The sequence below is a fragment of the Dermacentor andersoni genome, chromosome 1 (assembly GCF_023375885.2).
Source record: "Dermacentor andersoni chromosome 1, qqDerAnde1_hic_scaffold, whole genome shotgun sequence".
Taxonomy (NCBI): Eukaryota; Metazoa; Arthropoda; class Arachnida; order Ixodida; family Ixodidae; genus Dermacentor; species Dermacentor andersoni.
Genome location: NC_092814.1, coordinates 316278195 through 316299504, shown reverse-complemented (window position 1 = coordinate 316299504; position 21310 = coordinate 316278195). Strand labels below are relative to the sequence as shown.

At 46.6% G+C, this 21310-nt stretch overlaps 2 pseudogenes; both read left to right on the top strand.

Annotated features, from left to right (window-relative positions):
- Window positions 1–763: 763 nt before the first annotated feature.
- On the top strand, window positions 764–943 carry LOC126548663 (U2 spliceosomal RNA; annotated as a pseudogene).
- Window positions 944–12163: 11220 nt separating this feature from the next.
- On the top strand, window positions 12164–12344 carry LOC126548656 (U2 spliceosomal RNA; annotated as a pseudogene).
- The last annotated feature ends 8966 nt before the right edge of the window (window positions 12345–21310 follow it).

Below are 21310 nucleotides of genomic sequence, written 5' to 3'. Positions count from 1 at the left end.
TTTGCAACTGAAGTTTAGTACTTGGAACGAAGAATATATAACAGCTCCATACGACAGGAGAACAAAAAAGAAAAAAACATTCATAGATTCACAGTCAATCATACATGCCGCACTGAACAAGGGAGCTAACTGTAATCATCATATCCCCCCCACTAAGAATGCCAGTTCTTTGCACGAAATCGTTATATATTCTTCGTTCCAAGCAATAAACTTCAGTTGCAAGTCAGCGCTCGTCCGTGCCGCGTCTCCCTGCTTGTCCCTGTCAAAATACGCGCTGTTCTGTTTCAAATGGCTTACCAACTCGCCCAAACGTTCGTTTTAACGGGTATACATACTCATGTATTGTTGCAATGCGCGGCACGACGCCTTTTTTGCTAACGTATCCCGGCACGTACAACAGACACGCAACTCACCGCACTCCGAGGGCACACACTGCTTCACCGTAGCCAATTGTGTCGTGCGTTGGTCAACGTCCTGGAGTGCAGTAATGGTTGCGAGGTCACTCGAAAACCACAAGCGGTCATATACAACACAGGCCAGACAAAATACTTGCCCACAAACTCCTTCTGAAACCTGGCCGCTACTCCGGTGAAACATTTCAAGTTTGTGGGATTGAAGCCACATGGACGGTTCGCATTTCATTTCGCTTCGCGGTCCTGGTGGGCAGCACACTGGACCGCCACCACGCGAAAGCGGAAGGAAAGGAAAGGAGATACGCAAGCGCTTCGAACGCCGACAAAGAGAGGGCGATGCGAACGTAGACATGGCCGACGCGGGTTAAAGTGTAGTACCTGTTCTTGTCAGCTTAATATCCGATACGGGCTCTATTTAAACCTAAGATATTAAACTTATTTTCGTAAGATGGCGGAATGCTTAAAACCTGTTTTACCTAGTCCGCGGGTCGGCCCGATATTGCATTATCTTCGGGATCAACCCACGTATGGGCAGAAATTCTCGATCTACACGGCTCGATAGACGCACGCAATTTTTGCCGTAACCTAGCTATGTACAGCTTCGCTGTAAAACGCGTACTTACAAAGCTGAAACCGTAGGAAGATTAGCAAGCTTGCAATGCGCGCCGCTGCAGTGACGAGTGCTGTAGTCGACAAAATGCTAACTAAATGCGCATATGTAACGGTATGTAGCACAAGTGTGAACTTCCAGTGCTCTTGCATAGAGTAAGCGTCAGTCGATTCACAAAACAAACAGCCGTCGCAGTTGCGGACGTGAGAAGGAATTTCTACGATAGGTGGTTAGCAGTCTTACGAACATAATGATATTTATCTGTGCCGCTTGAGCTGACGCGGCTAAGCAATGGAACGTAATGTTGCAGCCGGTTGCCTATAAGCAAAAGCTGATAGCCGAGAATAGCGCGTGTTTTTATCTTTGTCGCACGCTGGTATAAGCCATATCATAGTACATTCAGCAGTATCAGTGAATAACTATATTGGACAAGCGCTGCTATGAAAGACAGTAAAAATAATGATGTGCTGCTGACTTGTGCTTGCTTCTTGATAGGCTGTGTTTTTCTACGCGCAATAGCCTTACTTTTCATCCCTGTGATGACACTCTGTTGAGTGGTAACAGATAGAAGTGTCTGGTGACCGTCAATGACGACCGTCAAGTTAGTCATTGATGTGTTTTCAGCATTTATAATTTTTTTTTCTTCTAGTTCCAGCTTTCCCACGCTCATAGGGCTGCGTATCGTTATTTTTGAAAACGGTTTTGGTCCTACGACTCTCCAAGTGAGATGAAACAATGAAAAAAACGCCTCCAAGTTTATAAGTACCGAAACTTGTGGCTGTTTGGAAATTCGCTGTCGTCTTCTCTGCTGTTCACCTCAGCCTTCTATTATATAGCTCACACTTACAATTCAACACTAAATCCAAGTGACGTATACATATAGTTTTTGTGACCGGAGTTTTGCTCATCCTGCAGCTTACGGTGGGGGCGAACATATGCGTACGACTGACGACAGTCATGTCTATGATGCGAAGGAGGACGTCCATACGAAGACATACGAAGAAAAAAAAAACAATGGCGAATAAAATCATGCACCACCATTGATACGAAAATCACGTAGGCTGCTCGAACAAGCGTGGTGCTGTGAAGTAAAATACACATAATAAGCCGAGCGCATAATCGTCGCATCGGTCCTCTTGTAGCTAATCGTGTTAAAGTTAAGTGCACGAATACTATTCCGTGTGGGTAACAACTTTTGAGCAGACGACAGCAGTCGGGCTGGCCTATGCTTCTCGGTTCCAATGAACTACAAAGATCCATGTTGCCATGAAGTGTCGGGTGATACGTCAGCAGGATCGTTATCAAGCGGGCAGCGGTCCAATATCTGGAAGGTGACATCTCGCCAGCCTTTCACTGCACCAAATTGTACATTTCCGTGTAAAAAGAACTACATCCATAGGGCATCACCTTATATAGCGGCACTCATGCGTGCTTGTCAGGTACCTATATTATTTCCTTATATCTAAATGCAATATTATTTAACAATGCACTGACGACGCGCACACACGTTATTTAAGAATGTATAGATAAGTTCTGAGGATTTAGGTAGACTTCGGTTACATCGTGTGCACAGGCCTGTCTGTGTGTCCACAAACACACCCACACTCACACACGCACACCCATTTCTTTTCCTTACTGCATATATATTCTCTTGTAGTGTAGTGTAACCTGCTATGAGGAAAGGCGTAGCCGTCACTATTATATGGTGACTACATCTCTTTCTTTTATTTTCAATTGAATACAAAATTACTATTATATTTAGCGGTATCGAACGAAGACGCGTCAAATTAAAAAAAAACATAAAGCGACTAAACCTCCGGTTGAAGTCGATGAAAAACGAAGTCTTCCTGAGCGAGTTGGGGTTGAGATAGGAGCGGAGTCACTTCGCACGGCACTTTATCACGTCTGCTCCCGGGCGAGGAGAGTAAAAGGAACATCGGGTTCTGACATTTTCTTTAAATATGCTATCTTCTGGATTGGTCCACATCTTTGACGTGTGATGACGTGTTAAGAAATTTTACGGAATTTCCGGGTCTTATATGCCAGAGTAAATTGTACTATTTGCATATATATATATATATATATATTTATATATACACATGTGTGTGTGTGTGTGTGTGTGTGTGTGTGTGTGTGTGTGTGTGTGTGTGTGTGTGTGTGTGTGTGTGTGTGTGTGTGTGTGTGTGTTTGTGTGTGTGTGTTGTCAGATCATAAGAATCCAACAACAGGGAGAGCATCGCACGCGTACTGCGAAGTGGACCGTTCCCCACCTTTCGCAAGTTGTTTTTTCATCCACTTTCATTTCCATTAATTTATCATTGCTCTACTTCGATTAGTTGGTACAAGTAATTTCCCCTGTGTTGTCCTTGGCGTCATTGTTTGTCCGCTTCTTATGATATGATTAATGAAAATAGGGCTCCTCGGTTACCCCCCTTTATTCGCTTTATATATATATATATATATATTGCATACTATAAACATTGCAACGATCAATGGTCTCAGCTCAGTAACACATATCGGCCCACGTCTTTAGGCCGCACACGCTATCGGCCCACGAATAAGGCCATAAATATACCTGATACGGAAAACTAGTGGTAACACCGTAAGAAAGACTTCGTCTTTTAGCAGATCTCATTACCTTCTCATAACGCACTCTACCATGCGGCCAATAGTAGCGGAACAATGGTGTTACATAGAGGAAGTTGTTAAGCCTCGGAAGATTGCCGAGCGTGAGTAACTTGTCGACTGCGTTATCCAGCTTACAAGTTTCCCTATCAGAGTGCGATTCCCTCGTACCCACATGCGCTCCAAAACAGCGCACTGCCGCTGAGCAGACTCAACATTCCACATGTTTGACGCGGCACGTATCTTCCTGCGTTTGAGAGCGCACGTTGACAACTGTACCCGCGAGGACGGAACCCAGGGTTCACACAACACCGAGACGAGACCCTCCCCACCTCCCTCCGATGACTAATAGCAACATAAAAGCAATAGAAATAACAAATTAACACCATTGCCCCTTGACGCGGCATTTGCGAGATCCGCGTCAGCGTCACTATATAACTCACGTCAATTTCACAGCTCTTCTAGACATCCTAGAATTTCATAGCTCTCCTAGACACACGCGCGCTCCTAGCGGTTGCCAGGCATCCTAAGATCGAGTGGGATGAAGTGAAGTCGATGTGTTTGTCACGAGTTTGAAGAAAGAAGTTGAGCGGACTGGAAAGCACACTTGTCTCCTATTTACGTGAATCCTAAATCAGTCACGGCGTGGCAAAGCGCTTACAGCGTGCGTCCTTCACCCTTACGTATGCGCTGCCCCTAGCCGCTTCCTGACCGATACTGCTAGTCGGCTCGCGGATGACCTGCTGAAGCTATCGTTCCAATTGCGAAGATGGGAAAGAGGAGACGGAAGCTCGTAGGGCGTCGAGAAAAGGAAGACACAGGAAAGCCAGCCAAAGAGACACTGGACGAAGATGGCTAAATGGAGGCATAATATGAGCGGCTCTGCGGTGTTCGAAAAACCAGGATTTGCTGCCAAGTTTCACAGTTCTCAAGGGCAACATGTGGGCGCAAGTCTTTTAGGAAGTTGTTTAGCAGATACTGTTACGTTTCGCCTACGACGCGTGGTATAGCCGGCGCGGATGCAACGGACGCCGGGGCTTCGTTCAAAGCGGCGGACATTTTCGCCCGTTCGACGCCGCCGCAACGCCTCCCCGCCAAGCGCGTCTAGGCGTGTTTCAATGCCACGTGTCTTCGTGTGTGCGTGTGTGTGTGTGCATGTTGGTGCCCACGCTTGTCAAAGCGCGGCAGCCGGGGAGGGGAGCTCCCCAAGTGTGAAGCGAGGAGGTCTGACCAGCGCCCGCCCGGCGGATGCGTCACTACACTCGTCCCAACGTTCAGCGTGTCCGTGCCCCGCAGTCACGCGCGCCTCTATCGAGGCGTTCCCTCTTGCCCTCAACTCCGAGAGTATAAGAGCAGCTGCTCCCGGACGCCGAGAGAGGCTCCGATTTCTTCTGTCGAGTAACGTGCTCTCCCGTCTCTCCACTTCGGTCGACCTGACCGCCCGCTCTTTTGCGATGCTAGAATAAACAAGTTGTTCTGTTACCAGTCGACTCATGCTTTGCCGGGACCATCGGATGCTTCCAGTTGTGCCCCAGGCCGCCAGGCCCACGCTACCCTTGGGGCTTGCGACCCATTTGCAACAACGGGCGTCAGCGCTGAGATTACAACAATACCCATTTTCCACGGACACAAGAGTGTTGCAGGGGCACCAAATTCGTGCCCAAACCTGAGTGACATAAGAGCAGTGTCGCTCGGTTCATTCTTCAAGATGGTAGCTAGTCCTTGTTCCACCGATGATATACTTGTAATGGCGGGCATGATGTTCGTGTTAGTTAGGCTACACCTGTTGTTCACAGCTTGCTTTGTCCACGTCTGCTGCCTAGACTGAAATGAAGAAACAAGGAAGACTTATCTATTTTATTCAGCTTAAGAACGCTGACGACGAAATCGTGCGCAAGCGTAATTGTTAGCTCAGATTTCATGTACCGCTTCTGTGAGATTGACGCAGTTATAAGTAACTCCTTTTTACCCTCTTTTGTGCCACCGATGGTTCTAGGAGCCCAGAGAACAAAGCTTGAGCAACTAAATCCTGTAGGTATGAATTGTCAGATAACTTTGTCTTTCAAAGACTGGAAAACGGCTACAAAATTTAGTTTGTTGGGACATTCTGCCGTCTATGTTAGCTTCCTATCTGCGAATTAGAGTTCTGAGTGAACATTCCTTATGTATATTGACATATTTACCTTGCTTCGAGACATGTCATAGCACATATCTGTAAGTAAAAATCAAGAAGTTCTCTTAGAAGTGGTTTTAGGCGCAAAAGATAGGACACGGACAACAGAATAAAAGACAACGGACAGGCGCACAATCGCAATTAATTTTTATTTCCCCCGATGCTTCACTTATATAGCCTCAGGTATGTGAACAAGAATATACACAGGTGTGGTCCCATGAGATAAAAACCAAACCTAATCCTATCCTATCAGCCAGGAAACTAAACTCATTCTCGTGAAGAGACAATGATGGAACGCTGATACACTGGTCACCAAAATTTCTGTTATACATCGCCTCTGCTAGTTCGCTTAATGACCCTAATTAACTCCCCAAACAAACACACATAAAAATTTAAACGATTGCATATCTTACACTGCATTCTACCTATAAGCAGTACGTTTGTCCTCTGCCAAGATTACCGGCCTGCAGCAAAGGATGCGCTAGATCATAACCAACTACACAGATTGGCAGCTCAAGGCTTTTCTTTTTCTTTTTTGTTCTTTTAAACATCAAGCGGGTAGGTGACGACGTGGGTAGAGCAAATAAAAAAAAGCCAGCTAGTTCGTACAATGGCGCCAGGTACAGTGCACATTACAGACATCATATGCAGGACCTACAAGTTACAAAAAAAAAAGAATTCCGGTAATTACTACATGCTTCTCACACTATTAACTGGTTTAACTGCAGCTGATGTAACTGTAGAGTTGGTAATATTACCGACTAAATAAGGCAATCACTATTACTAATGGTTCTCACAGCTGCCAACCCGCCTTTTTCATGGCGCGACGGCGCATGCGCCCTGCCCTAGCGGATTAGTCCCGAAACGTTTTGGAAGGGTCGCGCACGTGGCCGCGCGCCGGAAAGTCCCCCGGAAAAAAAAAAGCGCTAGGACGCGCGCTGCTGCAAACACTCGTGCCGTGTACAGCTTTGAAACTGTACTGGTAGCTCGACGTCGGGGCGGTGCCGAAAACGTGCGTAGCATAAGACCGCAACTCCACTTTAAAAGAGAAAGCGGCCACGGTATCGTCGGAGTTGTCCGGACTGCACCGTGAGCCAGGTAGTTGCCGCCTTTCATTTATGGCTAGCAAATTTAAGAAAAACCCGTGTGTTACACTTTAGCGGCACTTAAGTACATCACGTTGCTGACGAAGTCTTCTTGCAGCGTCGGTCCTCACTTGCTGGTGGTGGCAGCGCGTGCCCGACTGCACGTACTCGTAAGGCGCGGTAACACAGGGTCGATACGAGACCGACAAGACGCTCACTCCAACGATTGACCGACTATTGTGCGTCACTGAAACCTTTTTATCATACCTGGTCGACAACGACGCAACCGACGAGCGCGAGTTATACTGCGACGGGCTTTGTTGTAGACGGCACCCGTAAAATCAGCGTGCCGACCATCATTCGACCGAACCCCGCGCGATCAGCCGTCGAACCGACAACACAATTTCTGTAATACAACGCCGCTGCTAGTTCGGTTAATGACCCTAATTAACTCCCCCAACAAACACACATAAAAATTTAAACGATTGCATATCTTACACTGCATACTACCTATAAGCAGTACGTTTGTCCTCTGCCAAGATTACTGGCCTGCAGCAAAGGATACGCTAGATCATAACCAACTACACAGATTGGCAGCTCAAGGTTTTCTTTTTCTTTTTTTGTTCTTTTAAACATCCAGCGGATAGGTGACGGTGGCACTATACGCGTAGAGCAAACAAAGTAGGCGGGTAGTTCGTACAATGGCACCAGGTACAGTGTACATTACAGAGATCTTATTCATGACGTAAAAGCTAAAAACAGAATTCTTGTAATTAGTACTTGCTGGTCACACTATATACTACCTTGGTATAACTGCAGTTGGCATAAAGGTAGAGTTGGATATATTACTGAGCAGACGAGGCAATCACTATTACTAATGGTTCTCAGCTACCAACTACAAACACAGTTAGCACTGCCAGATACAGTGTTTATAGCCTACAAGTCATATATCGCGCCAGAACTGACATAATACAGAGTGCACGGGTCCTATATATGTGTTATAGGCTATAGAAACATTGTTATAGGCTGAAAATCAACTGTATTGCCACACCCAATGCAGTTATACGAAGGTAGTAAATAGTGTGACAGGCATGAAGCAATTGCAAGAGCCTTTTTTTTCAACTACATGCCTGTAAAGTACACTGTATCTGTCGCCATTGCACAAAATACCCGCATTTTTTATTTGCTCTACGCATCTGGTGCCACCGTCACTAACTCGCTTCTTTCATGTCCGGCGGCAGTGATTATTGTAACGCAGAAACGTTTCATTCTAAAGTGATTACTTTATTACTACCGTTTAAAGGCTACTCTCGCCTTTTCTCGCATATTGGCTGCAGATCCTCCCAACAGGGCGTATTTATCATTGTTTATCGATGCGATGCAACCACAAACCACAAGCTACAATGCAGCCCTGCGACATTGAAGACACAGAAAGGGAAGCGCATTCAGGTTGGTGGCAACATGCGATGATACTCGTCCAATATGCGGACGCCTTGAAGTCACGCAATGCCTGACACAGCCAGGCAGGCGGGCTGTGCTGGACGGTCTGTTTTTGGCATTCCTTACGGAGGGCCTTTCGTCCCGGCGAGAGTGCAATGCCGGGACTACCCACGGCGCGGCGTCGCGGCCGCGTCGTCGGAGCCATCTCTCAAAAAATTGTGGTAGTGGTCCCGATGGATAATACGGGGCTAGACTGCCACTCGCACAATAGAGAGAGAACGATCCCATCCGAAACAGCCAGGGGCTGTTTAGAAGGTCTCTTAACGCAGGACCGCAACATGGTTATGTATGAGCGTTCCCGTAGGCCACGAGAAAACGAGAAGTCGGGCTCCGCTTTATGCAGATGCTCAAAGACTAGTTTTGATGGTGTCTGCAACTTCCTCTTTCTTCAAACAAAAGTAAGAGCGCGAACGCGCGCGAGCAGAAAAAAGAAAACGCTGGAAGGGAACGAAAATCTTGCACGAGCGCCCGCTGCGAATCAGGCGCGCTCTTTCCTCGTGCACCGCGAAGTCAATCGACACGAGCACAGGTGCTTCCAACCCAGGTTCAGCTGCTGTTGTACGATAGCTGTACATATTGGACAATTGCACATATCCATTTTAAACAAGTAGGTTTTAAAAAAAAAATGTACGTAGAACCTCTAAGGAGTTATGTGAATGATGTTTAGACATTTCGGTGTAACGACGTAGTATTGAGTGGCCATGCGATGGTGTTTGGTAGAATTGCGAGAACGACCGTGAAAGAATAGTAAAACGGAGAAGCGCGGTTTCAACACCGAGCTGATAAGCGAGACCTGCACGAGACGACATACAAGAGGCAAGTAGAAGCAATGTTCACTCGTGTTACAGAGAGCCCACAGCGGATGTGGACGTGGGGCGAAATGACGAGTGAGATGTAGGAAATTAAGGAAATGTGTGCAGGTTTCCCTGGATCCTTCGTATCGGGCGGCGTCGGCATGGCGTCGCTCCTTTTGTTTGTTGCGTTCGGCAGCGTGTTGCTGCAGCTCTCCGCTCTGCGCAGCGTCGTTCATTTGTTTCTGGCGTAATCTGTATTCACGCTGATACTCTGAATTCCTGTGTTTCCGTTCTTCCTCACTAAGCGGCTGCCGTCGTGTTGGCGCCGTTACGGTAAATGCGACAGCGCTGCGGTGACACGAAGTTCTGCGGAAGTGGCGCAATGTGAACTGATGAGGCCAGCAAACTGCTGAAGGTGGCGGGGCCAGGTGCGCTGATGACGTTCCGATTCGAAGCGACGGCTACTACACAGTTCTGGTGCCTGCCTTATTGTACACGTCACGTGGTCAGAGAGACGTCGTCGCCGTCTTCCACAGCTGGCTGGTTCTATCTTGAAAGCGATCGTCGGACGCGAAGCAGGGAGGGACGGAAGGGGTTCTCGGTGAGTGACCAGAGAAAAGCTTATGCATTTAAAATAAGCTGGAGGGGCAGCCCCTGTATGTTCTTATCAGAACAGGTGAAGCTTGAGTTTGTCTATACTTCTACTCTGAAAGAGGGCCACGACAGCTGAAACTTCTCGAAGCTCACGTCCTTTTGGTCAGGTATTGCAAATGCCAGGGGTATTTGAAGATAAAAGCTCGAAGTTATTGCCTGGAATGTTACGTTTGGCTGCGTATTGATATCATGATGTGCCATCAAATGTGAAGAAAAAAAAAACATTTAGGCTTCTTTCACAAGCCAGTGAAAGAAATAAAGACGTCGAACGAGATCTGTACGCCTAAATTATGCACCCAAAATAGCACGTAGTAAGAAGAAAGCGCTTTGTATATTCCCCGCTATTCGCTAACGTTAATTCTCACCTATGGTAAGATGGGGGCGGTTCGGCTTCACCTTTGAGACGGCATCTCCACTCCAGCAAAATTTTTTTAACACTTCCTTTATTTTAACCTAATATCATCTCGCTTCGTTTCTCTGCTACTAACAACGGGCGACGCTTCGTCTAATTAGCTTCGATAACGTTACATCTCGAATGTAAACCCAGTGGCCATCGCGCTACTTCACGGCCACAATCTAATAGTGGTGAAATGCAAACAAAAAATAATATTAAAAATGACAAAGAAAACTCTCGTTTACTGTACATTGGGTGCATGTTAAAAAAAAAAAAAACATCAAGTCAGAATTAATCCGGAAGACCCCACTATAGTGAATCTCGTAATTAAATAATTGTTCAGGCACCCAAAGTCGCGAATTTCTTTAAAATTTGTAAGTCAAAAATGTACAATCTGCTTGATAGGAAATTTTACAAATATGCAGTGCAGGTTCATCAATGTCAGATGTCACCACTGAGAGTACAGATAGGTTCTATTGCATATTGATAGTGATGAACGGTTGAGTTATGCAGTGCTCTACATAGCTTGGAGACGAAAGTGAATACATACATCTGTTGTGAAACATGAGCAATAACTAGAAAAGGATCCTTCGAAGTTATCAATGGGAAAAATGGTATTAAAAATACATGTACAAATTTGTAAATGCAAATTATTTAAATTCTGAAAATATGGAATTATTCGTGGGCAATGTAAACAAATTAGAATATTTTGTCAAACTTGCACTATGAACACATACACAAATACCTTTAGGTAATAAATACACATGATCTGTTGTTACGTGGTATATCACAGTATTATTGTAAGTTGTTCATAGAACTGAGGCGGAATTCACTAAGTGAAATTACGACAAGTCTTACGCAGGGAAAATCTTACAAAAAAATAACTGTTATTCCTCTCTGTGAAGGTGGATGACCCGCGAAGCCGTGTATGTGGGCCCTTTAATACCGAACTTTCCATTGCCGGGAGTCAAACGCTGTATGCACATAAATGAAAGGCGAGTCGCGGTTAGTCGCTCCTCGACGGTGTTGAGCCCCGGAAAATGATGAGGCACCGGGAGGTATGCATATTAAACAGAACAGCGCGTATTTTGACAGCGAGAAGGAGGGAGACACGACAGGGACGAGCGCTGATTTGCAACTGAAGTTTAGTACTTGGAACGAAGAATATATAACAGGTCCAAACGACAGAGAAACAAAAAAAAAAAAACATTCGTAGATTCACGGTCAATCATACATGCGGCACTGAACCAGGGAGATAACTGTAATCATCGTATCCCCCCCCTCACCCCCCCCCCCCCCCCCCCCGCTAAGAATGCCAGTTCTTTGGACGAAATCGTTATATATTGTTCGTTCCAAGCAATAAACTTTAGTTGCAAGTCAGCGCTCGTCTGTGCCGTGTCTCCCTCCTTGTCCCTGTCAAAATACGCGCCGTTCTGTTTAAAATGGCTTACCAACTCGCACAAACGTATTTTTTAACGGGTATACATTCCCGTGTATTGTTGCAAAACGCGGCACGACGCCTTTTTTGCTAACGTATCCCGGCACGTACAACAGACACGCACCCCACCGCAGTCCGAGGGCACACACTGCTTCACCGTAGCCAATGGTATCGTGCGTTGGTCGACGTCCTGGAGTGCAGTAATGGTTGTGAGGTCACTCGAAAACCACAAGTGGTCATACACAACACAGGCCAGGCAAAATACTTGCCCACAAACCCCTTCTGAAACCTGGCCGCTACTCCGGTGAAACATTTCAAGTTTGTGGGATTGAAGCCACATGGACGGTTCGCATTTCTTTTCGCGTCGCGGCACTGGTGTGCAGCACACGGGACCGCCACCACGCGAAAGCGGAAGGAAAGGAAAGGAGATACGCAAGCGCTTCGAACGCCGACAAAGAGAGGGCGATGCGAACGTAGACATGACCGACGAAGGTCAAAGTGTAGTATCTGTTCTTGTCAGCTTAATATCCGATACGGGCTGTATTCGGACCTGAGATATTAAACTTATTTTGTAAGATGGCGGAGTGCTTAAAGCCTGTTTCACCTCCGCCGCGGATCGGCCCGATATTGCACTATATTCGGGATCAATCCACATATGGGCAGAAATTCTCGATCTACACGGCTCGATAGACGCACGCAATTTTTTCCAGAACCTAGCCACGCACAGCTTCGCTGTAAAAAAAGTATTCACAAAGCTAAAACCGCACGGAAGATCAGCAAGCTTGCGATGCGCGCCGCTGCAGAGACGAGCGCTGTAGTCGACTGAATGCTAACTAAATGCTCATATGTAACGGTATGTAGCACAAGTGTGAACTTCCAGTGCTCTTGCATAGAGTAAGCGTCAGTCGATTCACAAAACAAACAGCCGTCGCAGTTGCGGACGTGAGAAGGAATTTCTACGATAGGTGGTTAGCAGTCTTACGAACATAATGATATTTATCTGTGCCGCTTGAGCTGACGCGGCTAAGCAATGGAACGTAATGTTGCGGCCGGTTGCCTATAAGCAAAAGCTGATAGCCGAGAATAGCGCGTGTTTTTATCTTTGTCGCACGCTGGTATAAGCCATATCATAGTACATTCAGCAGTATCAGTGAATAACTATATTGGACAAGCGCTGCTATGAAAGACAGTAACATTAATGATGTGCTGCGGACTTGTGCTTACTTTTTGATAGGTTGTGTTTTTCTACGCGCAATAGCCTTACTTTTCGTCCTTGTCATAACACTCTATTGAGTGGTAACAGATAGAAGTGTCTGGCGACCGTCAATGACGACCGTCAAGTTAGTCATTGATGTGTTTTCAGCATTTATAAATTTTTTTTCTTCTAGTTCCAGCTTTCCCACGCTCATAGGGCTGCGTATCGTTATTTTTGAAAACGGTTTTGGTCCTACGACTCTCCAAGTGAGATGACACAATGAAAAAAACGCCTCCAAGTTTATAAGTACCGAAACTTGTGGCTGTTTGGAAATTCGCTGTCGTCTTCTCCGCTGTTCGCCTCAGCCTTCTATTATATAGCTCACACTTACAATTCAACACTAAATCGAAGTGACGTATACATATAGTTTTTGTGACCGGAGTTTTGCTCATCCTGCAGCTTACGGTGGGGGCGAACATATGCGTACGACTGACGACAGTCATGTCTATGATGCGAAGGAGGACGTCCATACGAAGACATACGAAGAAAAAAAAAACAATGGCGAATAAAATCATGTACCACCATTGATACGAAAATCACGTAGGCTGCTCGAACAAGCGTGGTGCTGTGAAGTAAAATACACATAATAAGCCGAGCGCATAATCGTCGCATCGGTCCTCTTGTAGCTAATCGTGTTAAAGGAAAGTGCACGAATACTATTCCGTGTGGGTAACAACTTTTGAGCAGACGACAGCAGTCGGGCTGGCCTATGCTTCTCGGCTCCAATGAACTACAAAGATCCATGTTGCCATGAAGTGTCGGGTGATACGTCAGCAGGATCGTTATCAAGCGGGCAGCGGTCCAATAACTGGAAGGCGACATCTCGCCAGCCTTTCACTGCACCAAATTGTACATTTCCGTGTAAAAAGAACTACATCCATAGGGCATCACCTTATATAGCGGCACTCATGTGTGCTTGTCAGGTACCTATATTATTTCCTTATATCTAAATGCAATATTATTTAACAATGCACTGACGACGCGCACTGACGTTATTTAAGAATGTATAGATAAGTTCTGAGGATTTAGGTAGACTTCGGTTACATCGTGTGCACAGGCCTGTCTGTGTGTCCACAAACACCCCCACACCCACACACACGCAACCATTTCTTTTCCTTACTGCACATATATTCTCTTGTAGTGTAGTGTAACCTGCTATGAGGAAAGGCGTAGCCGTCACTATTATATGGTGACTACATCTCTTTCTTTGATTTTCAATTCAATACAAAATTACTATTATATTTAGCGGTATCGAACGAAGACGCGTCAAATTAAAAAAAAGAACATAAAGCGACTAAACCTCCGGTTGAAGTCGATGAAAAACGAAGTCTTCCTGAGCGAGTTGGGGTTGAGATAGGAGCGGAGTCACTTCGTACGGCACTTTATCACGTCTGCTCCCGCGCGAAGAGAGTAGAAGGAACATCGGGTTCTTACATTTTCATTAAATGTGCTATCTTCTGGATTGGTCCACATCTTTGACGTATGATGACGTGTTAATAAATTTTACGGAATTTCCGGGTCTTATATGCCAGAGTAAATTGTACTATTTGCATATATATGTATATATATATATATATATATATATATATATATATATATATATATATATATATATATATATTTTTTATATACACATGTGTGTCTGTGTGTGTGTGTGTGTGTGTGTGTGTGTGTGTGTGTGTGTGTGTGTGTGTGTGTGTGTGTGTGTGTGTGTGTGTGTGTGTGTGTGTGTGTGTGTGTGTGTGTGTGTGTGTGTGTGTGTGTGTGTGTGTGTGTGTGTGTGTGTGTGTGTGTGTGTGTGTGCGTGTGTGTGTGCGTGTGTGTGTGTGTGTGTGTGTGTGTGTGTGTGTGTGTGTGTGTGTGTGTGTGTGTGTGTGTGTGTGTGTGTGTGTGTGTGTGTGTGTGTGTGTGTGTGTGTGTGTGTGTGTGTGTGTGTGTGTGTGTGTGTGTGTGTGTGTGTGTGTGTGTGTGTGTGTGTGTGTGTGTGTGTGTGTGTGTGTCATCAGATTATAAGAATCCAACAGCAGGGAGAGCATCGCACGCGTACTGCGAAGTGGACCGTTCCCCACTTTTGGCAAGTTGTTTTTTCATCCACTTTCATTTCCATTAATTTATCATTGCTCTAATTCGATTAGTTGGTACAAGTAATTTCCCCTGTGTTGTCCTTGGCGTCATTGTTTGTCCGCTTCTTATGATATGATTAATGAAAATAGGGTTCCTCGGTTAGCCCCCTTTATTCGCTTTATATATATATATATTGCATACTATAAACATTGCAACGATCAATGGTCTCAGCTCAGTAACACATATCGGCCCACGTCTTTAGGCCGCACACGCTATCGGCCCACGAATGAGGCCATAAATATACCTGATACGGAAAACTAGTGGTAACACCGTAAGAAAGACTTCGTCTTTTAGCAGATCTCATTACCTTCTCATAACTCACTCTACCATGCGGCCAATAGCAGCGGAACAATGGTGTTACATAGAGGAAGTTGTTAAGCCTCGGAAGATTGCCGAGCGTGAGTAACTTGTCGATTGCGTTATCCAGCTTACAAGTTTCCCTGTCAGAGTGCGATTCCCTCGTACCCACATGCGCTCCAAAACAGCGCACTGCCGCTGAGCAGACTCAACATTCCACATGTTTGACGCGGCACGTATCTTCCTGCGTTTGAGAGCGCACGTTGACAACTGTACCCGCGAGGACGGAACCCAGGGTTCACACAACACCGAGACGAGACCCTCCCCACCTCCCTCCGATGACTAATAGCAACATAAAAGCAATAGAAATAACAAATTAACACCATTGCCCCTTGACGCGGCATTTGCGAGATCCGCGTCAGCGTCACTATATAACTCACGTCAATTTCACAGCTCTTCTAGACATCCTAGAATTTCATAGCTCTCCTAGACACACGCGCGCTCCTAGCGGTTGCCAGGCATCCTAAGATCGAGTGGGATGAAGTGAAGTCGATGTGTTTGTCACGAGTTTGAAGAAAGAAGTTGAGCGGACTGGAAAGCACACTTGTCTCCTATTTACGTGAATCCTAAATCAGTCACGGCGTGGCAAAGCGCTTACAGCGTGCGTCCTTCACCCTTACGTATGCGCTGCCCCTAGCCGCTTGCTGACCGATACTGCTAGTCGGCTCGCGGATGACCTGCTGAAGCTATCGTTCCAATTGCGAAGATGGGAAAGAGGAGACGGAAGCTCGTAGGGCGTCGAGAAAAGGAAGACACAGGAAAGCCAGCCAAAGAGACACTGGACGAAGATGGCTAAATGGAGGCATAATATGAGCGGCTCTGCGGTGTTCGAAAAACCAGGATTTGCTGCCAAGTTTCACAGTTCTCAAGGGCAACATGTGGGCGCAAGTCTTTTAGGAAGTTGTTTAGCAGATACTGTTACGTTTCGCCTACGACGCGTGGTATAGCCGGCGCGGATGCAACGGACGCCGGGGCTTCGTTCAAAGCGGCGGACATTTTCGCCCGTTCGACGCCGCCGCAACGCCTCCCCGCCAAGCGCGTCCAGGCGTGTTTCAATGCCACGTGTCTTCGTGTGTGCGTGTGTGTGTGTGCATGTTGGTGCCCACGCTTGTCAAAGCGCGGCAGCCGGGGAGGGGAGCTCCCCAAGTGTGAAGCGAGGAGGTCTGACCGGCGCCCGCCTGGCGGATGCGTCACTACACTCGTCCCAACGTTCAGCGTGTCCGTGCCCCGCAGTCACGCGCGCCTCTATCGAGGCGTTCCCTCTTGCCCTCAACTCCGAGAGTATAAGAGCAGCTGCTCCCGGACGCCGAGAGAGGCTCCGATTTCTTCTGTCGAGTAACGTGCTCTCCCGTCTCTCCACTTCGGTCGACCTGACCACCCGCTCTTTTGCGATGCTAGAATAAACAAGTTGTTCTGTTACCAGTCGACTCATGCTTTGCCGGGACCATCGGATGCTTCCAGTTGTGCCCCAGGCCGCCAGGCCCACGCTACCCTTGGGGCTTGCGACCCATTTGCAACAACGGGCGTCAGCGCTGAGATTACAACAATACCTATTTTCCACGGACACAAGAGTGTTGCAGGGGCACCAAATTCGTGCCCAAACCTGAGTGACATAAGAGCAGTGTCGCTCGGTTCATTCTTCAAGATGGTAGCTAGTCCTTGTTCCACCGATGATATACTTGTAATGGCGGGCATGATGTTCGTGTTAGTTAGGCTACACCTGTTGTTCACAGCTTGCTTTGTCCACGTCTGCTGCCTAGACTGAAATGAAGAAACAAGGAAGACTTATCTATTTTATTCAGCTTAAGAACGCTGACGACGAAATCGTGCGCAAGCGTAATTGTTAGCTCAGATTTCATGTACCGCTTCTGTGAGATTGACGCAGTTATAAGTAACTCCTTTTTACCCTCTTTTGTGCCACCGATGGTTCTAGGAGCCCAGAGAACAAAGCTTGAGCAACTAAATCCTGTAGGTATGAATTGTCAGATAACTTTGTCTTTCAAAGACTGGAAAACGGCTACAAAATTTAGTTTGTTGGGACATTCTGCCGTCTATGTTAGCTTCCTATCTGCGAATTAGAGTTCTGAGTGAACATTCCTTATGTATATTGACATATTTACCTTGCTTCGAGACATGTCATAGCACATATCTGTAAGTAAAAATCAAGAAGTTCTCTTAGAAGTGGTTTTAGGCGCAAAAGATAGGACACGGACAACAGAATAAAAGACAACGGACAGGCGCACAATCGCAATTAATTTTTATTTCCCCCGATGCTTCACTTATATAGCCTCAGGTATGTGAACAAGAATATACACAGGTGTGGTCCCATGAGATAAAAACCAAACCTAATCCTATCCTATCAGCCAGGAAACTAAACTCATTCTCGTGAAGAGACAATGATGGAACGCTGATACACTGGTCACCAAAATTTCTGTTATACATCGCCTCTGCTAGTTCGCTTAATGACCCTAATTAACTCCCCAAACAAACACACATAAAAACTTAAACGATTGCATATCTTACACTGCATTCTACCTATAAGCAGTACGTTTGTCCTCTGCCAAGATTACCGGCCTGCAGCAAAGGATGCGCTAGATCATAACCAACTACACAGATTGGCAGCTCAAGGCTTTTCTTTTTCTTTTTTGTTCTTTTAAACATCAAGCGGGTAGGTGACGACGTGGGTAGAGCAAATAAAAAAAAGCCAGCTAGTTCGTACAATGGCGCCAGGTACAGTGCACATTACAGACATCATATGCAGGACCTACAAGTTACAAAAAAAAAAGAATTCCGGTAATTACTACATGCTTCTCACACTATTAACTGGTTTAACTGCAGCTGATGTAACTGTAGAGTTGGTAATATTACCGACTAAATAAGGCAATCACTATTACTAATGGTTCTCACAGCTGCCAACCCGCCTTTTTCATGGCGCGACGGCGCATGCGCCCTGCCCTAGCGGATTAGTCCCGAAACGTTTTGGAAGGGTCGCGCACGTGGCCGCGCGCCGGAAAGTCCCCCGGAAAAAAAAAAGCGCTAGGACGCGCGCTGCTGCAAACACTCGTGCCGTGTACAGCTTTGAAACTGTACTGGCAGCTCGACGTCGGGGCGGTGCCGAAAACGTGCGTAGCGTAAGACCGCAACTCCACTTTAAAAGAGAAAGCGGCCACGGCATCGTCGGAGTTGTCCGGACTGCACCGTGAGCCAGGTAGTTGCCGCCTTTCATTTATGGCTAGCAAATTTAAGAAAAACCCGTGCGTTACACTTTAGCGGCACTTAAGTACATCACGTTGCTGACGAAGTCTTCTTGCAGCGTCGGTCCTCACTTGCTGGTGGTGGCAGCGCGTGCCCGACTGCACGTACTCGTAAGGCGCGGTAACACAGGGTCGATACGAGACCGACAAGACGCTCACTCCAACGATTGACCGACTATTGTGCGTCACTGAAACCTTTTTATCATACCTGGTCGACAATGACGCAACCGACGAGCGCGAGTTATACTGCGACGGGCTTTCTTGTAGACGGCACCCGTAAAATCAGCGTGCCGACCATCATTCGACCGAACCCCGCGCGATCGGCCGTCGAACCGACAACACAATTTCTGTAATACAACGCCGCTGCTAGTTCGGTTAATGACCCTAATTAACTCCCCCAACAAACACACATAAAAATTTAAACGATTGCATATCTTACACTGCATACTACCTATAAGCAGTACGTTTGTCCTCTGCCAAGATTACTGGCCTGCAGCAAAGGATACGCTAGATCATAACCAACTACACAGATTGGCAGCTCAAGGTTTTCTTTTTCTTTTTTTGTTCTTTTAAACATCCAGCGGGTAGGTGACGGTGGCACTATACGCGTAGAGCAAACAAAGTAGGCGGGTAGTTCGTACAATGGCACCAGGTACAGTGTACATTACAGAGATCTTATTCATGACGTAAAAGCTAAAAACAGAATTCTTGTAATTAGTACTTGCTGGTCACACTATATACTACCTTGGTATAACTGCAGTTGGCATAAAGGTAGAGTTGGATATATTACTGAGCAGACAAGGCAATCACTATTACTAATGGTTCTCAGCTATCAACTACAAACACAGTTAGCACTGCCAGATACAGTGTTTATAGCCTACAAGTCATATATCGCGCCAGAACTGACATAATACAGAGTGGGTCCTATATATGTGTTATAGGCTATAGAAACATTGTTATAGGCTGAAAATCAACTGTATTGCCACACCCAATGCAGTTATACGAAGGTAGTAAATAGTGTGACAGGCATGAAGCAATTGCAAGAGCCTTTTTTTTTTCAACTACATGCCTGTAAAGTACACTGTATCTGTCGCCATTGCACAAACTACCCGCATTTTTTATTTGCTCTACGCATCTGGAGCCACCGTCACTAACTCGCTTCTTTCATGTCCGGCGGCAGTGATTATTGTAACGCAGAAACGTTTCATTCTAAAGTGATTACTTTATTACTACCGTTTAAAGGCTACTCTCGCCTTTTCTCGCATATTGGCTGCAGATCCTCCCAACAGGGCGTATTTATCATTGTTTATCGATGCGATGCAACCACAAACCACAAGCTACAATGCAGCCCTGCGACATTGAAGATAAAGAAAGGGAAGCGCATTCAGGTTGGTGGCAACATGCGATGATACTCGTCCAATATGCGGACGCCTTGAAGTCACGCAATGCCTGACACAGCCAGGCAGGGGGGCTGTGCTGGACGGTCTGTTTTTGGCATTCCTTACGGAGGGCCTTTCGTCCCGGCGAGAGTGCAATGCCGGGACTACCCACGGCGCGGCGTCGCGGCCGCGTCGTCGGAGCCATCTCTCAAAAAATCGTGGCAGTGGTCCCGATGGATAATACGGGGCTAGACTGCCACTCGCACAATAGAGAGAGAACGATCCCATCCGAAACAGCCAGGGGCTGTTCAGAAGGTCTCTTAAAGCAGGACCGCAACATGGTTATGTATGAGCGTTCCCGTAGGCCACGAGAAAACAAGAAGTCGGGCTCCGCTTTATGCAGATGCTCAAAGACTAGTTTTGATGGTGTCTGCAACTTCCTCTTTCTTCAAACAAAACTAAGAGCGCGAACGCGCGCACGCAGAAAAAAGAAAACGCTGGAAGGGAACGAAAATCTTGCACGAGCGCCCGCTGCGAATCAGTCGCGTTCTTTACTCGTGCACCGCGAAGTCAATCGACACGAGCACAGGGGCTTCCAACCCTGGTTCAGCTGCTGTTGTAGGATAGCTGTACATATTGGACAATTCCACATATCCATTTTAAACAAGTAGGTTTTAAAAAGAAATGTACGTAGAACCTCTAAGGAGTTATGTGAATGATGTTTAGACATTTCGGTGTAACGACGTAGTATTGAGTGGCCATGCGATGGTGTTTGGTAGAATTGCGAGAACGACCGTGAAAGAATAGTGAAACGGAGAAGCGCGGTTTCAACACCGAGCTGATAAGCGAGACCTGCACGAGACGGCATAGAAGAGGCGAGTAGAAGCAATGTTCACTCGTGTTACAGAGAGCCCACAGCGGATGTGGACGTGGGGCGAAATGACGAGTGAGATGTAGGAAATTAAGGAAATGTGTGCAGGTTTCCCTGGATCCTTTATATCGGGCGGCGTCGGCATGGCGTCGTTCCTTTTGTTTGTTGCGTTCGGCAGCGTGTTGCTGCAGCTCTCCGCTCTGCGCAGCGTCGTTCATTTGTTTCTGGCGTAATCTGTATTCACGCTGATACTCTGAATTCCTGTGTTTCCGTTCTTCCTCACTAAGCGGCTGCCGTCGTGTTGGCGCCGTTACGGTAAATGCGACAGCGCTGCGGTGACATGAAGTGCTGCGGAAGTGGCGCAATGTGAACTGATGAGGCCAG